Genomic DNA, 18,765 nt, shown 5'->3' with positions numbered 1-18,765 from the left:
AAGCTGAAGTAAGAAATGTAGTTCTGCAAGAATGGCCATTTAGTGTCTCCACTGAAAAACAGAAATCACATATAAACTGTCATTTAGTGCACAGCCTGTCCTAAACTATAACCAAAAGGACTAAGGAAGAGGTAAAAATATAGTAAATTTGAAAGAACTAATCTTACAGCACAGAAATTTTACTTTATAGATTCCAGTATCAGGCTGCCTAACAACAAATGTCCTCACTTTGGTAAGAATTTGTGCATTTATGCTTTAAGGTAAGTGCGATTGGCATGTATATGATAACCTCATGTACAGGGCTCAGCAGGGCAGGTTCTTCTCGAAAAGAAAGACAGTGATGGGATAACAAAAATGTAGGACAAGTGAGAAGGAGAAAGCAGATGGACAACGCTGACAGGATGACATGATGCTTCAGCAAATGTGAGGGCATGAATCTGAACAGGTGAAAAGATAATGTAATGGGCAATGGAAAATGTGACAAAAGGGTCATCTGTAAGGGAAGACCTAACTATTCTGCTTAGAAGCTAATAACCTATTGCTTTGTCTCTGTCAAAAGCTGCCTGAGCACTTTTGCAGGATGTACTAGGAGCAACAAGCAGATTATGTAATAAAACTACCAAAAACTCTGTTTTGAGGAAATGTCACTACTGGAGGTGAGCAAGTTCTAAGGGACACATAAACAGACGACTGGAGTGAACCTACTGCCTGCACCTCGTCCATGCTGGAAGCTTTGCTTTGCATGTGTTGTGGTTTAGCCGGGCTGGCAGCTAAACACCACACAGCCGTTCGCTCACCCTCCCCCCTCCCTCTCTGGGATGGGGGAGAGAAACGGGAAAGTGAAGCCTGTGAGTTGAGATAAAGACAGTTTATTAAGACAGAAAAATAATAATAACAATAATAATAATAGTATTAATAATAATAATGTGTATGAAACAAGTGATGCACAATGCAATTGCTCACCACCCGCTGACCGATGCCCAGCCTATCCCCGAGCAGCCGGCCCCCCACCCCGGCCAGCCACCCCTATATATTGTTTAGCATGACGCCAGATGGGATGGAATACCCCTTTGGCCAGTTTGGGTCAGCTGTCCTGGGTCTGTCCCCTCCCAGCTCCTGCTGCACCCCCAGCCTGCTCGCTGGCAGGACAGAGCGAGAAGCCGAAAAGTCCTTGGCCTGGTGTAAGCACTGCTCTGCAACAATTAAAACATCAGCATGTCATCAGCGCTCTTCTCATCCTAATCCAAAACATAACACCCTACCAGCTACTAGGAGGAAAATTAACTCTGTCCTAACTGGAACCAGGACAGCATGGAATTGTAGGAAGATGATTAGTGGAGTCAGGACTGTAGTAATGATATGATTGGATGTGTTTGCATGGTGCTTTGTTGCAAATTATACATACGCTGCTGCAAATTCTAATGGTTACCTCTCATTTCCCCACTGGAGGAGACGTCTTATGATTAAACTTTGGTGAAACGTTTGTAAATCTACCCTTGGGTCCTGTTTCCTCCTCAGTCATGGAATGTCCCAACGTGATAGAAACCAATTATGTACATGACACAATGAGATGTTGAAATTAACTGGAAGAAAAGACACAGTGTCACTATTCCTATTCTTCTTCCCCTAGATTTTTGCAGCAGTTATCTTTTAGTATTACATAACAGAAACATCACTCCTTTAAAGAAAAAAATTGTCATTGTGATGAATCACTATTAAGTCATCAATTACTTTTTTTTTTCTTTTTTTTTTTTCTTTCTTTCCTGACTGGAACTGAATTTTCTTTGGTCCTAACCCCAAAATGATAAATAAAAGTGAAGAATTTCAAACAGGTCAATGGGTGTTTTATAGAGCACGTTCTCTGCTGACTACTTCCAAAGTACAGTATGCAACATGGTTTATCCTTTCTGATAGTACCAGAAAAGTGACATTTGCTGCAAGAAATGAGGTTGCTCTAATGAGCTTATAAAAATAACATTTATTTAGTAACTTTAATTAATGATCACCCACATATATTTGAAGAGTTTTAATCAGGTGCTTTAGCCTATGCCTATTACTAAAATACCAGAGTTAACAAGACTACTGATTTCAGCAAAGACATGCTGGGCACAAAAAAAAGTAAAGATGGGAAGGATTTTCCCTGTCAGTAGAAGAATGGGACTAGCCAGAAGATCTTGAAACAAAGAACTGGTATGCGAAGGAGATCAGGAGGAGGTTAGACAGTTATGAGATGTGAGTACAAAAGGGACAGCAACTGGGCAAATCAAGAAACCAATGCAAGATTCCTACCTGTGATCTAGTTCACCTGGCTGGTTAGCAAAATCTTTCAGAACAGAGTTATATGAAGACAGATAATATTTTTTATCTCTGTCAAAATATTTTTACTTAACTTGAGAGCAGAATATTTTAATTTTTTTAAAAATATAAAAGGAAATAAGATTTCTTTCACCAATAGATGAAAATGCTTTAAGAACTGCATCTGAGTTATAAGAGGGAGAAAAAAGCACACAAGTCTGTGCCTTAGGTTTCCTGTGACAGGTTAATCCAAACATGAATCCATTGCCCCATAGCACGGATATGATTATTTAATATAAGCACCTGCCCCTGGGTCTCTTAGCATAATCATAATGTGTCCTTAGGGGTTATTAAAATTGCTTAAAGTTTAGTCAATGTTTCCCTCTTTGCTTTATGCAAATGTATTAAATTATGAGCACAGAAAAAAAATGAACCAGGACATGAACTTAGCTGCTATTAATTTAGTTAAGCAAATTAAAAAGGAAAAACCCAGAGACATTGTATAGCAATCAGTAGTAGGCAATTTTATTAACACCATATCTGAAAAATTAAAATAATTCAGGCTGTCCCATTCTTCAATATCACCAGAGAAACCATCAAGTGAAAACTGCCAGAAAATCTGATGAAATGCGTTTGAGGAATATACCCGGGGAACCAACTTTCATAAAGTCTTGGGAAGAAGGGAGAAGAAACAAGATTCTGATATGCAAATTTAATATAGATTTTTCTAAATGTCTGTAGTCTTCTCAAACATATAGCAATTCCATGTGAAGGATTGAGATACTGTTCTATCAGATTTTGCAGCTATTTGAGTCTAAAGCCCCAAAGCTGCATTTCTGTATTGTACTTTGAAGAAGGGAGAAGTGTAAAAACTGCTGTAAAAGTTGCTGGTCATACCTCAAGCTCCTAATCCCTTCCCTAAAGGAAAGTCCATAAAGACTGTCAGCAATCTTGGGACACATGGCTTTTCTGAGCTATAAACAGAAAATACAGAGTGAGTCATTCATAATATACTTTCAGTTTGATACATTTCATACCAAAGCTGATGGAAATTGACCATTAACAATTAGAGGGAATGTGCCTGGGACAAAAAGGTCACACTGTTAATGACTTTGCCTAATTGCTATTTCATGTATCCAAATATAACCAACCAAGACATTTATTTAAAACTAAAAAGAGCCAAAAAAAAGCATTAGATATGTTTAAATTCACCAAGCAAGAGGTGTCTTCTATGGCAAATGCTTAATTCTCCAAAAATACACAGATTTCTCATTTGTGAAATTAATTAATTTTTTCTAAACTAAAACTCTTCATAATCTATTTTGGAAAGCAGAACAATTTTGATTTCATTCACATTAATTTTTCACAGATAAATGATAAGACCCTGCATCCTAAAGGAAATGGTTGTTCAATAGATAGACTGTAATTTATTTACATATCAACTTAATTTGCAAGCAGTTAACTTGAAAGGAAAAATAAGGAAATGTACGCCATTGGATAGCTGGGAATAAGACAGTGAGAATTAAGGTAATTCAGAAGACCTATACCAAAAGTATTATTTGATAGGATGCTTATTCTCAATGTATATATTTAATAAATATATTTATTATTAATACTTGTTTTGGAAAAGGTCGTACCCCAGAATGTTCTGCTTCTCGTGTATATAGAACTTTAAAAAAAATATAGCACATAAAGTATATATATAACCATATATTTCAATATTAGCATTTAGTCTGTGTTCATTGCCTCTGCCTCATTAAACATAATAGGAATGTATAGTCAAGTGTAATTGGAATATTTTGTTTAAAATACTACATTAAAATATTACATGCTAGCAAATGTTGAATCTTAAATTTATAAGAGTATATCAGTTAGCTCTGAATTATAACCATATTAAAATAAAATAGATGAGATAGGTGTCTTTAAGTATCATAAGTGTTCCCGATTCTCCATTTGTTTACTTCACATATAATTCTTACAGAGCTGCAGGTTTGAAAGGTTTCACTTTAGTCACAATTACGTCCTAAAACGTCAGGTTAATTAAGAACTTGCTTTTGTAGCTGAAACACTTTTGTTCACAGAACTGAATCAGCAAAATTTGACATTTGTGTGTTCAGACGGCCTATAAATACTTATGCATACACTTTGCCCGGGGCATAGCTGGTTGTATGGAGCTTCCCTATAACTACCAGTTGGATGATACCAACCCCCTTTGGTTTATTTAAAGATGATCATAATCATAATGATTCTATGCTTCTATGATTCTATGCTGTTGAAAAAAAGTAGGAAATTCGAAGATCTCTGCTCTATTTTACAAAACTCAAAGACCCAAAACTGTCTGCTGAGCCTGAACACTTGACAAGTGTCTGACGTTTTACTGTCTTGCATTTTATTTGGGGGATTAGCCCTTAGGGAGTTAGTTTTGTTTGGGATTGGTGTTAGTTAGCACACCCACTTGCAATTAATTATGTGAAAATTCTGGAAAAGAAATGTTTCTCATTCAATGATGTTAAGAAGTTGGTGAAAACATGTTTGTGCCAGCCAGTCTCCTTCCTGAAAAAAACTTTTTCCTCGATTCTTCTGTCTCAGGGAAGCCTTTGGATGTCTAATTGAGTCAAGCACTCATAGCACAGGTGGATGGGGTTACTAGATTCAATTAAATCCTGGAAAATTAAGCCCTCAGTCTATTCTTGTATGAAATGCTTGAGAGGAGGAGCTTCCCATGATTTATCTGGAGATACGTTATTGCCTTTTTTGGCCAGTACCAGCAACCAGATGTATTGTTTACAACCTTACTGACAATATTTAAGTAAACAGATTTCTTGTAATGTTTCCAGTCTTGTCCTCTTTCCTCCTATTTCTGTCTAGGTGATAGAAATATATAGCTGCAAAGGTCTGTTTAAAAGAAAACAATGTCAATCCATGTTTTAAGTCTCCTAACTTATTTGATTCTTAATACTTGTATCATGTTCTTCCTTATTTAGAGATTGACCTGAAGTTGTCATTATTGCCTACATATCCAAAGACATTTCACAGAAGTAACAGTTTGCTTTGTCCATGCTTTCTTATTACAACAGAAGATTATTATTTATCAATGCTTTGCAGTAGATCAGTCATGAAGAACGTCGCCCCTTTTTTCATGCATTGAAGTCATCCAAGTCATCACTTTACATCCAAGTCCCAAGAGTCTTTTGAGTTCTCGAAGGACAATGCCATGTATACAGAAAGTTTTTCTTGTTTGTTAAATGACTTAGCTTTTCTGACTGAATTGACTCAAAACCAAATAACACAGGAATGCTGAGTCTTGGCTAACTTTTCAACTGGGCTAGACGTTGCAGAATAATATCTGTGTTGTCCTCCCGAAACCATCCATGAAAGGCCTATCTGAAAAGAAAGAAAACCTGCAGCCTGACGCTAACAGCTTTGTGATATGGTATTTACAATTCACAGTATGTTTCTTGTATGCCAGTTGCCATAGTGTGTGTCTGAGCTCAGTATTCTCTGCAAAATCCCTGTGGGACAGAATTAAGTTGATCTTCTCTCAGCTTTGTATTCTAGACCTAACACTCAAACTCAGTTTTGTTCAGTGATTTTGATAAAATAATTGCTTGCTTTCTCTAAGAATTAATTTGTCTGGGAATTTGGGAAATGTGAGGTTAATTTTAGTATAATGAAAATGAAGAATAGGAGATTGCATGGTTTCTGGAAATGCCTTTGTTTGAGGATTTCACATTAAATACAAACAGATAGATGCAACATGAATATCTATTTTCAGAGGCATATAAAGCAAATGGCTTCATCTTTAGGAATTTTTCAAATTTCTTATGAGTCATGTGCTGTTAAAATATGACTTACACAATATATTGATCACTGTGCTGTACTGCTGAATTCAGCAAAGTATACATATGTCAATCAAAGCTTATTGAAACCATAACTGAGAACAAATAGCTGCAGGCTTGTTGTTCCCAATGAAATTATTGGCAAACTCATTTAGTGAAAATGGTATAGTGCTGAATGCCCTGTGAAGTGGCATTTTAGTCCATTTATTTGTCAGCTGAGAAGCAGAATGGTATTTTTTAAATTATCATTATTTTCTGTTAACACGGGGAAGAAGTTAAATACTTATTTTTAGACAGAATATTCTTGGAATACTTTTTCAGATAAAAAGGTCTTTATTTAAATTTAATACATGTAGAAATAATATAGGGGAGACACCTGGAGCATAAATATGTAAGAAGTTACAAATAATATGGCAGGACAGCTGACAGGTGGAACTGTTTCTGGTTCACAGACTGTTCTGGATTCTTCCAGCACAAAATTAACTCCAATCATACTACTATGGAAAGCTGTGTTTTGTGTTGGCATTGAGTTTGTATAATATCAGAAGTTTCCTCTAAAAATGTTCAATTCCCCTCCGCCCCCCAGATTATTCCTCCTTTGTGAAGGCCCAAAACCCACACAGAATTTGGACAGTGTGACTGTCAAATGATTCTGGAGTGAGTAGTGCTTCTGGTAGTAGTGCTTTTCTGCACCAAGCAGATCAAAATGAAAATGTTTGTTTGGCCTACGGTGTTTAAGATTCTATGCAAAAAAACTTTGAAGTCCAGAAAGAGAATTTCTTTCTAATTATTACCTTGCTTAAAACTTAGAAGGTTTTAGAGAGGATTTAAAAACAAACAAACAAAAACAACAAAACAAACAAACAAACAAAAAACAGCGCTGAAGGATTGGAGTAAGTGGGATGACCTTAACCATATATGTTCACAAATGTCCCCAGTCGACCAATATTTAGGGAATTCAATGAAATCCTAAGACTTAGATTCAGTATATGGAATAGTTGAATAAAGTGTAGCGTTGTTGGAATTTAGATGTCTAAATTTACCTAGTGGGTGATGATAAGAAACAGTCCCCACTCTGTTTCTTTCTGACTCCACAAATGCTTTAATGTCCAAAAGCATCTTTCATTTTAAATCTCCAGTCTAGGTTCTAGTTGACCTTCTATGTACTCACAAGTTAAAATCTCTTCTATGACATGTATGCTATTTCTCCTTTACATTAGGATTTATTCTCTTGACATATGTGTGGACAAAAATTGACATCCTTTTATATAACACATACATATACGCACAAGCTCCATTTATCTCTAGGAAATAGGTGGATGAACATTTCAGGGGTGTTGTTTATTACCTGAAATTTATACAATACTGAACTGTAGCACCAATGAGGATCAGCTGAATTCTGCTTTTTTTTTTTTTTTTCTTTTAAAATAAGTTGAATTATTTTAGGTAAAGTACAGCTTCTTCATCTGATGTTCCATTCTGTCCCTCAGGCACAGTTTGTATGTGCTGACTTCTCTCCTCTAAATGTGCATTCTACATGTCTACTGCCTGTAACATTTGCTCCGACCTAAAACTCAGAGCCCCAAATATATGATCGTCTTTCATGATTTTAGCTATGGTGGATATTTCTCCTGCCTTCCGATGGCTATTTTTTTGAGTACTGCCCCTAAATGGCCTGCTGGGCCATTTGCTTTCAGCATAATAATCCATTCATTTAGTTTTCCTTTAACTATTTTTTTAACAGCTATTTTGATGGCCTCTCCTTTCTCCTGTTGTCTCTGAGGTACTCCAAAATCCCTCGTTTTCAATTTCTCTCAGTACATTACTTCTGACAGTTCATCCATACACATCTGCTTTCTGCTGATTTTGTAAATCTGTTTATGAATTTTCTAATCTCATGCTGATAGTGACGTCCCCAGCATCTCGCCCAGGATGAGTCATCATCACTTTTAGTTAAAATATGACTAACTTAACTCCTTAAATTCCTTTCATAACTTCTCTTATCCTTCATCTCTGTTCCAGCTGACAACTTTGAACACCAAAACTTGAAGGCTGCTTGTATATTGTGTGTTTATATCTGATATTCATGGGATGTCCCTGTGCTACTGATTTTTTAGTCTTCAGCATTCCCACAGAGCACCCATTTTTGTCACCTTATTCAAAATGTTTCATTTAGGCTCTCATAATATCCTTCAGTGACTACCACAGACTTATCCTGCTCTTCCAAACATACACATCACCTAGCCATATATAAAATTCAGTTTCTGAGGTCAGTTGATCTGGTTCTTTCATTTACCTCTTCATTTCCTTCCTCTGAGTCCCTTTGTCATGCCCTACCATACTAATCTTATCAATTTCAGAGTCCTGTGTGACTACTCCTCTTTGCAGAGATGTTTGGGGAGTTCTTTTCTGTTCACTTGTGCTAAATGAAGCATCTTTTAGATTATCTTAAAAGGTAAAAACACAAATAAAGAAAACCTATTGTATATTTCAATCTGGACTCCGGCAGGCTTGTCAACAAGGCATTTTGCTGCGTGATGGCTCTTTTGTGACTTAACTGAAATGTAGACAGTGGCTAGCTCTCAGCTGACAGATATCTACATTATACAATTAGATGATAGAACTGGTATTGATGTCTACTTAGCAGCTTCAGCAGAGGTCAAGCACTGAAGCAGTTTGGAGACTAAATGATTCTGTCACTCTAACACTTGACCATTGCAGAAGAGGCCTGGGATTGCTGATCCTAGACTGCTTTCTTTGTTGAGTGTGTGTGAGTACATGCTGAGGATTTACCTCTCTGTGCCTGTCAATCTAATGTGGTTCAGAAATGCTGAACTAACTATAGCAGTGATTACATGCTTAGAAAAAGCCACTGCACAAATCCTGAAGGTCATCATTTTCTGACAAAATTTTGATGATCTCACCTGTCAGCATTTGTCCTTCACTTGTTTGTGAGAATCAGTGATATATATCTCCATTTAAAACATCAGTCCTTGTCAGTAACATATCTCAACTTTACTTTTTTCTTACCTTACTATTTGTTCAGATTTTCAACTTCTGCCCTATAAAATGTGCCAGGTAATAAAAATGGTGAAGAATGTTTTTTAGAAGCTTTACTTCGGAGACTGAAAAAAAACACCACCACCACCACCACCAAAAAATTTTTTAAATATTTTCTAAATAGTTTCACTCAGTTCAGCTATTTTAAACATTCAAACCAACTAGGCAAATGTACTGATTCAAGGATCAGCATATGTGTGCTGAGCTCAGTGTAGGATTGGAATCCTCAGACAACATTTCAATACAATTTGACTGTGCATAGCAGATGTCAACACTATTTCTATTACAGGCTTATCCTTCTGACTTATGTCGTCATCCCTGAATAGTGGCCTAGAGAAAGGTATAATATAAGTTCGTGTTTCAGTGACCTTACACACCTTATTGACAGACGCTTCCCAAGGACTTTCCTTGGACAGGAATAATAATGCACTGAACACCTTCACTGAGGGGACAAACAGATGACAGGTGTCAAGGAGAGAGAGGGGCATCTGTGGCATCTACAAGTTGAATCATGTACCAACAAGAAAACATGACTAGTTGTATGACAAAAGTAGAATGTGATGTTTGATGAGATAACTCATCCAGGTTTCATACTCTTGGGAAGCAGCAGCAAAAAAAAGTGATGCAATTTCTTCTATCCGAGAGCAGGAAAATGGTGATACATTAAAAACAATAAAAAAGGCAAAGTTAATAAAGACCTTAAAAAAAGGCCTGTTAGAGCTGAAGTTAGGAGCAAACAAAAACCTGAGGAATTATAGTCTGGAAAAGTGATATGAACTCTTTATATAATTAATATTAGCAATTCACGCCACTTGTCTTAACTTGCAAGGTGATTTCTAGCAAATAACAGAGTTGACAGTAATTAAACAGTTTCAGTGGAAGATAAGAGGAATTAAAATACTTTTGACTCTAGTTTTGTAGTTGGTGTGTGTATTGTGCTCTCATCATATTTTAGCCTTTGAGTATATTCATTCTAGAGCAGGAACTCTGCTTTTTAGGATTTTACTGCACACAATATAGTTAGACCTTGTTCTGGCTGGACATGTTATTGCACAGAGTAACATGAACAGTAGCAAAACACTGTTAACCAGGAGCAAATAAGAGCCATGCCATTTTCTCAGCTGGTTAGGGGCAGGTATGAAGAAGTTGACATTAGATGCTGGCTTTTAACACCTTACTGAAAAGGAAGTTGAAAAGTTAATCTCATTTAATCTCATTCCTGGTTCCATTAGCCTTCACCCTTCATTTTCAGATTTAAAACCTAGGAGAAAATTGTGGAGAGAACAAGAAGAAGATGTTTTCTAAAGTCTCCTGCTGTTAATGGTAGGGTGGTTAGGATTCAGTGTATGTCTTAGTCTGTTTTCTTCATTGCTACTTAATTTCTAGAAGATAAAGACTTTGAAACCTCATTCTTTCACAGATCTACTCCAGCTGACAAATATTGCTTTCCGTTGTGTATTTGCAAAAAGGAGCCCCCACATGGACAAGAAAAATTATCAATCTTCTTTGAAGAGTTAATTTTATGAGCAATGTCCCTCAGTTTTCTATCCTTGCCCTGACTTTTCAACTAGAAAGGATGCTTAGACCCAAGTTCATGTGCTGATACACTGAGAGCTTTTTGGTGTTTTCATTAAACAGCACACATCCGAATTATGTTTTTCAACTATTACAAAATGCTGAAGAAGATGTATATACAGTAATAAAAGGGTGAATACTTGAAGAGTATGAGATGAGTTCCAGAAGTAACTTTTCTTATTGAGAACCAATAATGTCCTGACTTCAGTGTTCATCTGACAAGATCTATTACTGTATATGATATATGAGCTGGACAGTTTATTTTTATACTGTGCCAATTGAATTATGTCAGACCTGCATACCCTTTAGACACATGGATTTACTTACATAAGGCAAGCTTTTTTCATTAGCATTCATTTTAAACTATCCCAGGAGCCTCTAACAATAATTTAAAATTTGAGATGCATTCAAATCTTGCCACCTTCATTTCTGGTATTTATTAATTTTCTCCTTCACTCATGTCTTCCTGTCTTTTTAATGATTTTAGATGAAACACTGGTCCAAGATTTCATTTTATTTTACCTTTGTGGTGTTTTTTTTTTTCTTTTTTTTTTTCTGTCTTTCTTTTTCCCCCTCCCCCTCCCTGCCAACTCCCCATCTAGAAGGTTTGCACAGCCAATGCATCAATTTTAATTCTATCTTTTAAGGTGCTCAATAACCAATAGCACATATGATGGTTTGAACAGGGTAGTACACAGCTGTGTGACAGACTGTCAAGCTGTTGTGCTGGGGAGCAGAAAGGGTCACCTGCTCCCCAGCAGATGGGGAACCAAGCATGATACCAAGGCAGGGCAGGGGTTGTGCGAGCTGGGGCACAGCCCCATGCGGAGATGAGCAGTGCTGGCCTGGAAATGGCAGTCCTTTGAGGAGGACTGAGGGTCCACATCACAGGCAAGCCCATAGTAATAAGGCAGGTCCGAGGTCAAGGTAGGAAGTCAATCCAGAGGTCAAGGATCTGGAATAATGGTGCCCATGACCTGGCACAAACAGAACCATGTTGAACTGGTTTTAATGGGCCCCTGGGCCTAGTAAGGTGGAAATCCCAGGTGGGGCTGATCACGAGGGCCATTAAGGACTGTTAGTACACTAAGAACCCTGACAGTGTGTAGAGCAGTATCCACACCATGCCTTACAGGCATATGGCTGCTTTTTAGCAGCTATAGGATTTCCTTGACCTGGAGGCCACTATCATTGGAAATACAAAAGGTTACCATAGAGGTGACAGCAGAATTTGTCAGCAGCTGCATTCAAGATAATGGCTCCTGGCTCTTGTTGGGCTCAGAATAATTCTCCTTTTTTTTTTTTTTCTTCCCCTCCCTGCTCCTCTACTTATGAGCCCTGCTAAGTTCTTATGTCAACGTGCATTTTAATAGTTGCAATGGCAAACGGTTAACCATTGCAATGAGTAGACGCTTTATCATTAAATTGTAAAAGCAGAATCAAGTCCATGAATTCATCTTGACAATGGATCTGCTTAACGTGGCCTGTGTGTAATATATTTAGTCTCTAAGGAAGTGATGCATTTGACCATGGGGGAAAAAACCTTAATTCCCTTGTGCAGTTTACAATAGTGTGTGTTCTATGTTCTGGGATTGTTCAGAATTTTATATTGAATTATAAATCATATGGTGCTTTGCAACATTCAGCATCAGAGAAGCTTGACAGCAGATAGTAAGAATAACCTGGACAACTGTTCTGCAAAAAGAAAGTCGCATTAACTCTTAGCATCACCAAAGCAGCAGTTGTTTTTAAGAAGGAGTAGGCTGTAAGGTATGGATATCAAATGCCAAATTTGCACATATGTGGATTTTATTTTTTGCTACATTCATGCTGGCAAGATTGGCAGTGTTATAACCACTTAGTAATTTGGCAGTGACTTGAAAAGAGGCCACTGCCTCCTGGTAATTTTTGTTGGACTTCTGCTGTGTTACCCACTAGTGGTAATAAAGGAGCAACTGGAGGACACCAGCCTGTGGGGAAGGCATCAGTTGGTGCAAAGTCTTTGGCAGCCCAGAAAGAAGTTCTGATGTTGCAGAGATTTACAGTGAGCTGCTGGTCCTTGTCAAGAACTGTTCTGGGGTGGTAGGGTATAGAAAAGGAAAATCCTGGAAAGAAAACATGTACTGATGAGTTTTCCTGAGTCCATCTCACATCTTTTCTGCCTTTCTTGGTCAAGATCACTACTATCTAGGAGGAGAAGAGTAGGAACAAGCAGTAATTAGCCTTTCACTGGTGTTCTACCCCAGAGCTATCAGAAAGAGCAAAGCCTTGCACTGTGGAGGGCTGTTATTTCTGTTATCTGGTTACACCATGCCCTGTGCTGAGGTTCAGTGTTATGATCATTGCACCGTTGTAACCTTGGAGGAATATTTCCAAGAAGGAAGTTAATTAAGAAGAGTGCCAGAAATAATGCTCTCTATCTGAGAAAATAGTTTGAAGCTATTCAGACAAAACAAATGGTTCTGTCTTTGGTTTGAAGAAGTTCTTTGTTTTTTCTTAGCCTCTATTTTAATTTTTCAGTTTGTCTGCACGTGTGTCCTGCCATGCAACAGCCCATCTGGATGCTTCTTTATAAAACTGTGGAACCCAATCTACATTATTTTAATTGTCTAAGTACTTCAGACTGTTCTGGGATGTGAACTCCAGTTAGATATCTTCTGTTTCCTGTCATCGTTAGAAAGGAGACTGCTCCAATGGCTAGCTGAAGGTTATATGTGTTTTTAAATTCCACTTGCAGCCCTAATGAATTAAGACTGTTTATTTTCAGCAAGAGTCTGAAAAGAGGACTCTCATCACTAGAAAATCCAAACAAGGATTGCAATGTCCTTTTCCCAGTCTTAAAAAATATGAACATGGCTGGTTTTACTGTGCATTTTATGCACCCTAGGAGGGAAGAATGAGGGAAATATGGCTCACAAGTACTGCTTTGAAGCTGGACCCCTTCAGCAGCCACTTTCACAAATACTGATGCTCAGGTTGCAACGACTCATTACTAGAGCAGGGGAGTTAGAGAGAGAAGTTGCATGGTTCTTTCTGGACCCCAATTACAAAGGTGTGACAACAAAGAGCTTAATGAAATCACTGCTTTAATAAGATGATAGAATATGAAAAGGAATATATATAGTGAATAAATCTTGCATCATTTCAGACACTGTGAACCCCACTTTTGGGGTTCAGATGTTTTTTCCTGTGGCATACTGCATAGATCCTGTCCATGCAGAGGTTCATCTGATGCTGCATGAATGTAGTGAGTTGGGAAACTGAGAAGGAATTACCCCATTGCCTCACCCCTGAGCATATCAAGAGACCTTTGAGAAGCAAGTGATAGGACTGGGCAGAGCGTAAGATCAAGTTACTGTTAACTTGCTTTTGACGACTGTGGAAGAACTGAGGCAGTGAGTGAAAGAATAAAAGCAAATTGCAAGCACAACTGGTAACTTTGGAGATCTGGGTGTGCTCAGATTAATTGGAGGTCCAGGCAGAGGGGAGGCATTAGAAAGTCAGTAAAACAGTGTGCAGTGTGACTTGGGAAAATCCAGATGGGGTCCACCTGATACTTCATGAAAGCAGGGTTCCCAGTGCCTGAAGGGATGTAAAATTTACTTGCTACCTGTATTCCTGTTCTTATTCTATCTAATTGAAATAGATATTTTATTAAGCCGTTTCTTGTCGGGTCCTTCTTTTAGAGACCCAGAAAGAGCCCTGCACCATCTCTCTCACCTCGTCTGCCAGCCCTAGTTCAGAACAGCACTTTAGTCTACTTCTTACTTCTTTGACAGTCATCATTTCTAGAGCAAAAACTTCTCTTTTATAACTCCTAAAGAAAATTAAATCAAATATACTAAGGAGAAAACATTTGACTCCTGTTCTTCCACAAAAGGGGCGAAGGAAAAAAATGCTATTAGTATGTTGGTTTATTTAACATAAGCAAATATTTGACACTTTAATCACTATAATAGTATTCTGATTTATAATACTATACAGATGTTTTTCTTTGAAATATACACCTGCACATTAAGGTGTTTTATGGCATTAATGGGCAGAGACTGAATTTTTAGTATAATATGAATATACCTTAGAACAAGATGATATATATATATATAATTCATTATAAAGTAATTCCATTATTCACAGCAATTTTTTATTTGTGGTCTCACAGTTTGCAAATATTTTCTTCTCAAACTAGCAGTAAACTGCTTTATAAATCACATTGAGGTTTTTGGCCAGAAAAAAGGAAGGTAATTGATCTTGATATGCACAGCCAGAATGATGCAGACCCTATGCAATAGTCTCATATGTTTTGATTTGTGTGTCCCCTTTCACCTGAAAACATATTAATTGCATTGGTTAAAGGGACTGTGGCACATAAAATTGATTACTCTAGGAAAGTACAGTCTAGAATTCAGTAGCATCTGGAAGATGCATATACTTCATCTTGACCTTAGAAAAATTTCTAATTGATGATTCCTTCTATGTGGTCTTTAAACATCTCAGGACTTACCATGTAATAACTGTGTGGGTTGTGCTCAATTGCTCATTAATACAACATCTGGAAGGAATTGTTCTTCTGAGAACCAAACACACAGGAAGTTTGGTTTAGTTAGCAGAGGTGAGCTTTGGATGCTCTAATTATTGTGTGAAATGAGCAATATTATGACTTCCAGGCTCAATTCTATTTTTCACCTTTCACCTATTTACTTGTCATATTACAGTATGAGTTAAAATAGAACATATAATTTCCATCAGAACTTGTCACACCCCTTCAGATGAGTTTTGTTCATTTGGTGTACCACTCTGAAATTTCTTCATAATATTTGATTAGGTATAAAGTTATCATACCTTTTCAGTCATATTTATGAAAGCAGCTAGAAAAGCAAGCAATAGCTCATGCCCCCAACAAGATGCACTGCATTTTTTCAAAGTACATGGCTGAAGCTATAAGGAAGTTACATACATTTCCAGATAGAAAAATGTAAAAAAGGACAATAAAACAGTGTCTTGGGAGTTCAAGACAAGGAAAATAGCCTATCATATTTGCTCTTTATGTCAGAAAATGTTTCCTTGCTATGTCACAGTTTATCCAATGGTGCCCTTCATTTTAGTTTCTGTGCAGGGTCTCTAGTGGAGGGGGACACTAATGCTTTCAAGGTCAATTAAACTCTTGCTGTAATGTGCTGTAGATGATTCTACTAGGCAAATATTTATATATATATTTAAAAGGTTTAATGTTTTCATATTTGGCATCCATCTTGCAAATAGATTTAAATATTAATTCCAGAGGCAGTCACACTATTCTATGATGCAAGGGCTTATTAAGCTTAACCAAATATAATAAGTAATTGTAACACTTCTGTGCATACGAAACAGTTTCTCATGTGACTGAAGCTTGCTAGAAAAATGATGGATGTTTAGAATGTGCTTCAGGTCATTTGTCTTGATTTCAGTCAGTATGTGAAAGTAGGAATGCAGCATACATTAAGCTAGCTCAGCAAAACTTCTGTCTTCCTGAGCTGACAAAACCAAACCACTTCAAATTATCAATCTTTCATTAGCAGAGGGATGTCATGTAGAAAAATGTGTGGCAAAGGTCAGTAAAAGAAGGGAATAAGACAGGAAACTCGAATTACTCATCTGAGACAGCACAAGTAGTGCTTTCATGTACAAGAAGTTACTTTAATCTAAAAAAAAGCAGTAAACCTCATGAAAGAAAGATACATTCTCACTTGAATAGAAATGACACATTAATTGCCCTCATATGTTTTATCTAGTTGAGTGGAGTAACCAACAGTAAGTAATTGGAATGTTGTAATTTAATGCCAAGTCATTACAAAAATTGTTGAAGTCAAGGACCTGAACACCGGGTAAATTACAAATTTTGCTCAAATATTTTTCTGGTATCTCCTAATATGAACAGATATTTTTATTTTATTATTATTATTATTATTTTCAGATGTTGCTCATATGTCAAAGCTTTAATTTCTGGAACAAAATTTACGACGTTTTATTCTGCTAAAATGGTATTTGCTCCTTTGATATGGTGTTTTTGGCGGTGGTGTATTTTTTTCTTTGTTTTGCTTTTGTTTGTTTTGCAAAATAATTGTACGCTATGAAAAAATGCTATATGGATCAGACATAAACTGGATGCTTCTTGTCTATGGCCTTCCTCACCTCCTACCAATGCAGCTGAGAGCAACTGCTCAATCTTGCTACTGCTCGTTGTCTATCCACTTCCCCTCCCTCACCTGTACTACAGCTACTTGTTGATCCATTATTACAACGGAGATGTGAAGATATACACAAGGTCGTTGAAGAAACAAATTTCTTTCCTTTCCCCACATGTGACTGTAGGGGCTAGCTCTGCTTTCTCTACAGTACATAAAAAGCAAAAGGCAGAATGTTTTCAATGAATAGACAGGAAGAAGTAAGAATCAATGAAGATATGTGAATATCCCCAAATAATATCAAATTTCTTAGAGAAGAATTATCAAGACTGACATTCTGGTAAATATCAGCCAAAAATCTTACCATATTAAGGTATAGAAACTACAAAGTGAACAAATGCAAATGTAATCAACAGAAGAAAATGATTTATATTCAGAAAGCAGCAAATTGAGCATTATTTATTTGACAGAGAAGTATAACTTACGATGCATCATGTTCCCAGTACTTTCTATTAAGCTACGCAGTAAGAAATATTTTGGCAGTATCTTATCAAAAATATATGCACCTTCAATGCTTTTATCTTCAACAGTTAGAGTTTGGCAGGACAAAGTGCTGAGACGTTAATACAAGGTAGAGAAAACTGAGATCTAATATTAGGAAATATGTTGTCTGATGTTGAATCAAGAAATATATTAATTTATTTACTTTACATAATTGCTTTACTTAGAATTCCACATTATATACAGGGCCACATATCCATGCTGGATTTAATTTGGACCACATTAAAGAATTCCCTATGTCTTTTCGTAATCAGGCATTTGATTTAGCAGTGTCATAGAATAAGCCACAGCTATGCAACCACTAAACATGGTGCAGTGTAAACTGCTGCCAAAAAAATGTTGTTTGCCTGTTAGGGACCCTAGGTTCTTCAAAATTCACCATTTGGGGTTGTCTATATTTCTATATCTAGTGGATAATTTATGAGTGACAAGACTAGTATGTTGATTGCTAGAAAAACAGTAGTACTTTCTAGTCAGAAAGTTCTGTTTTCCTGGAGCCCAGTCCTACAGAAGAACTGAGAGTAGTTTGCCCAGCACTGTTCAACATTGTTGTGCTTTCAATAAACCAGTTCATTCTGTAACAGCAGATTTCTACCAGCTTTGGAAAATATGCCAAACAAATCTCTAAAGTGTATTTTTTCTGTGGATTCCATTACACAACAGACCAATTATATCCTTTTGAGTCTGTTGTAATAATTTTAGCCAAGTTTTCATTCAGCAGACTTGATACTCAGTGAATTAGCCACATCCTTATTTCTTTGTAAACAGTTAAAATTTCTACAGCACCTTAAGCTGCATACATAGAAGTAGACTATATTGTCATCTGGTTATTTTTCCTTTAAGTTAAATTATATTCACACTTTGCTTACTGATTTATTTAGTTCACTGTGTTTAAGAAGTTGTTGAGATATCTGTCCCAATTCAAGTAAAGAAAAAATACTTATTTACTAAAGTAGAAGTAGAATCAAGCTCAAGGTTTTTATTATTATTATTATTAAATTAAATATCTGTTCTATGGGTTACTTCTATTAACATAGTCAAATATTAAGAGGAAAAACAGGTTTCATGCATCTTTGGGCTAAGTTTCTGGTATTGTTTTAACATGTGCTGTTCTTTCACAGAGCAGTTTTTATGTGTTATGCAGAATTTACCCCCTATTTGATTTTATTATTTTATTTTAAAAACAAATAAACAGTTCTTCTAAACACATGGCAAGGTGAAGAGAAAAAAACAAACACTTTTACATACAACCATATGTTTTGGTAATACCTCTG

General features: G+C 36.7%; 1 long non-coding RNA gene across 2 annotated transcripts in view; it reads left to right on the top strand.

The window, feature by feature from the left end:
• The window catches only part of LOC308188668, an 87,163-nt gene that overhangs the window by 18,395 nt on the left and 50,003 nt on the right, over positions 1-18,765 (top strand). The gene's annotated exons all lie outside the window — the stretch shown is intronic.

This window comes from Anser brachyrhynchus (assembly GCF_964034855.1).
Source record: "Anser brachyrhynchus genome assembly, chromosome: 2".
NCBI classification, from domain to species: domain Eukaryota; kingdom Metazoa; phylum Chordata; class Aves; order Anseriformes; family Anatidae; genus Anser; species Anser brachyrhynchus.
Note: the sequence above shows the minus strand (reverse complement) of the source record. Positions and strands in the feature narration are given on the sequence as shown.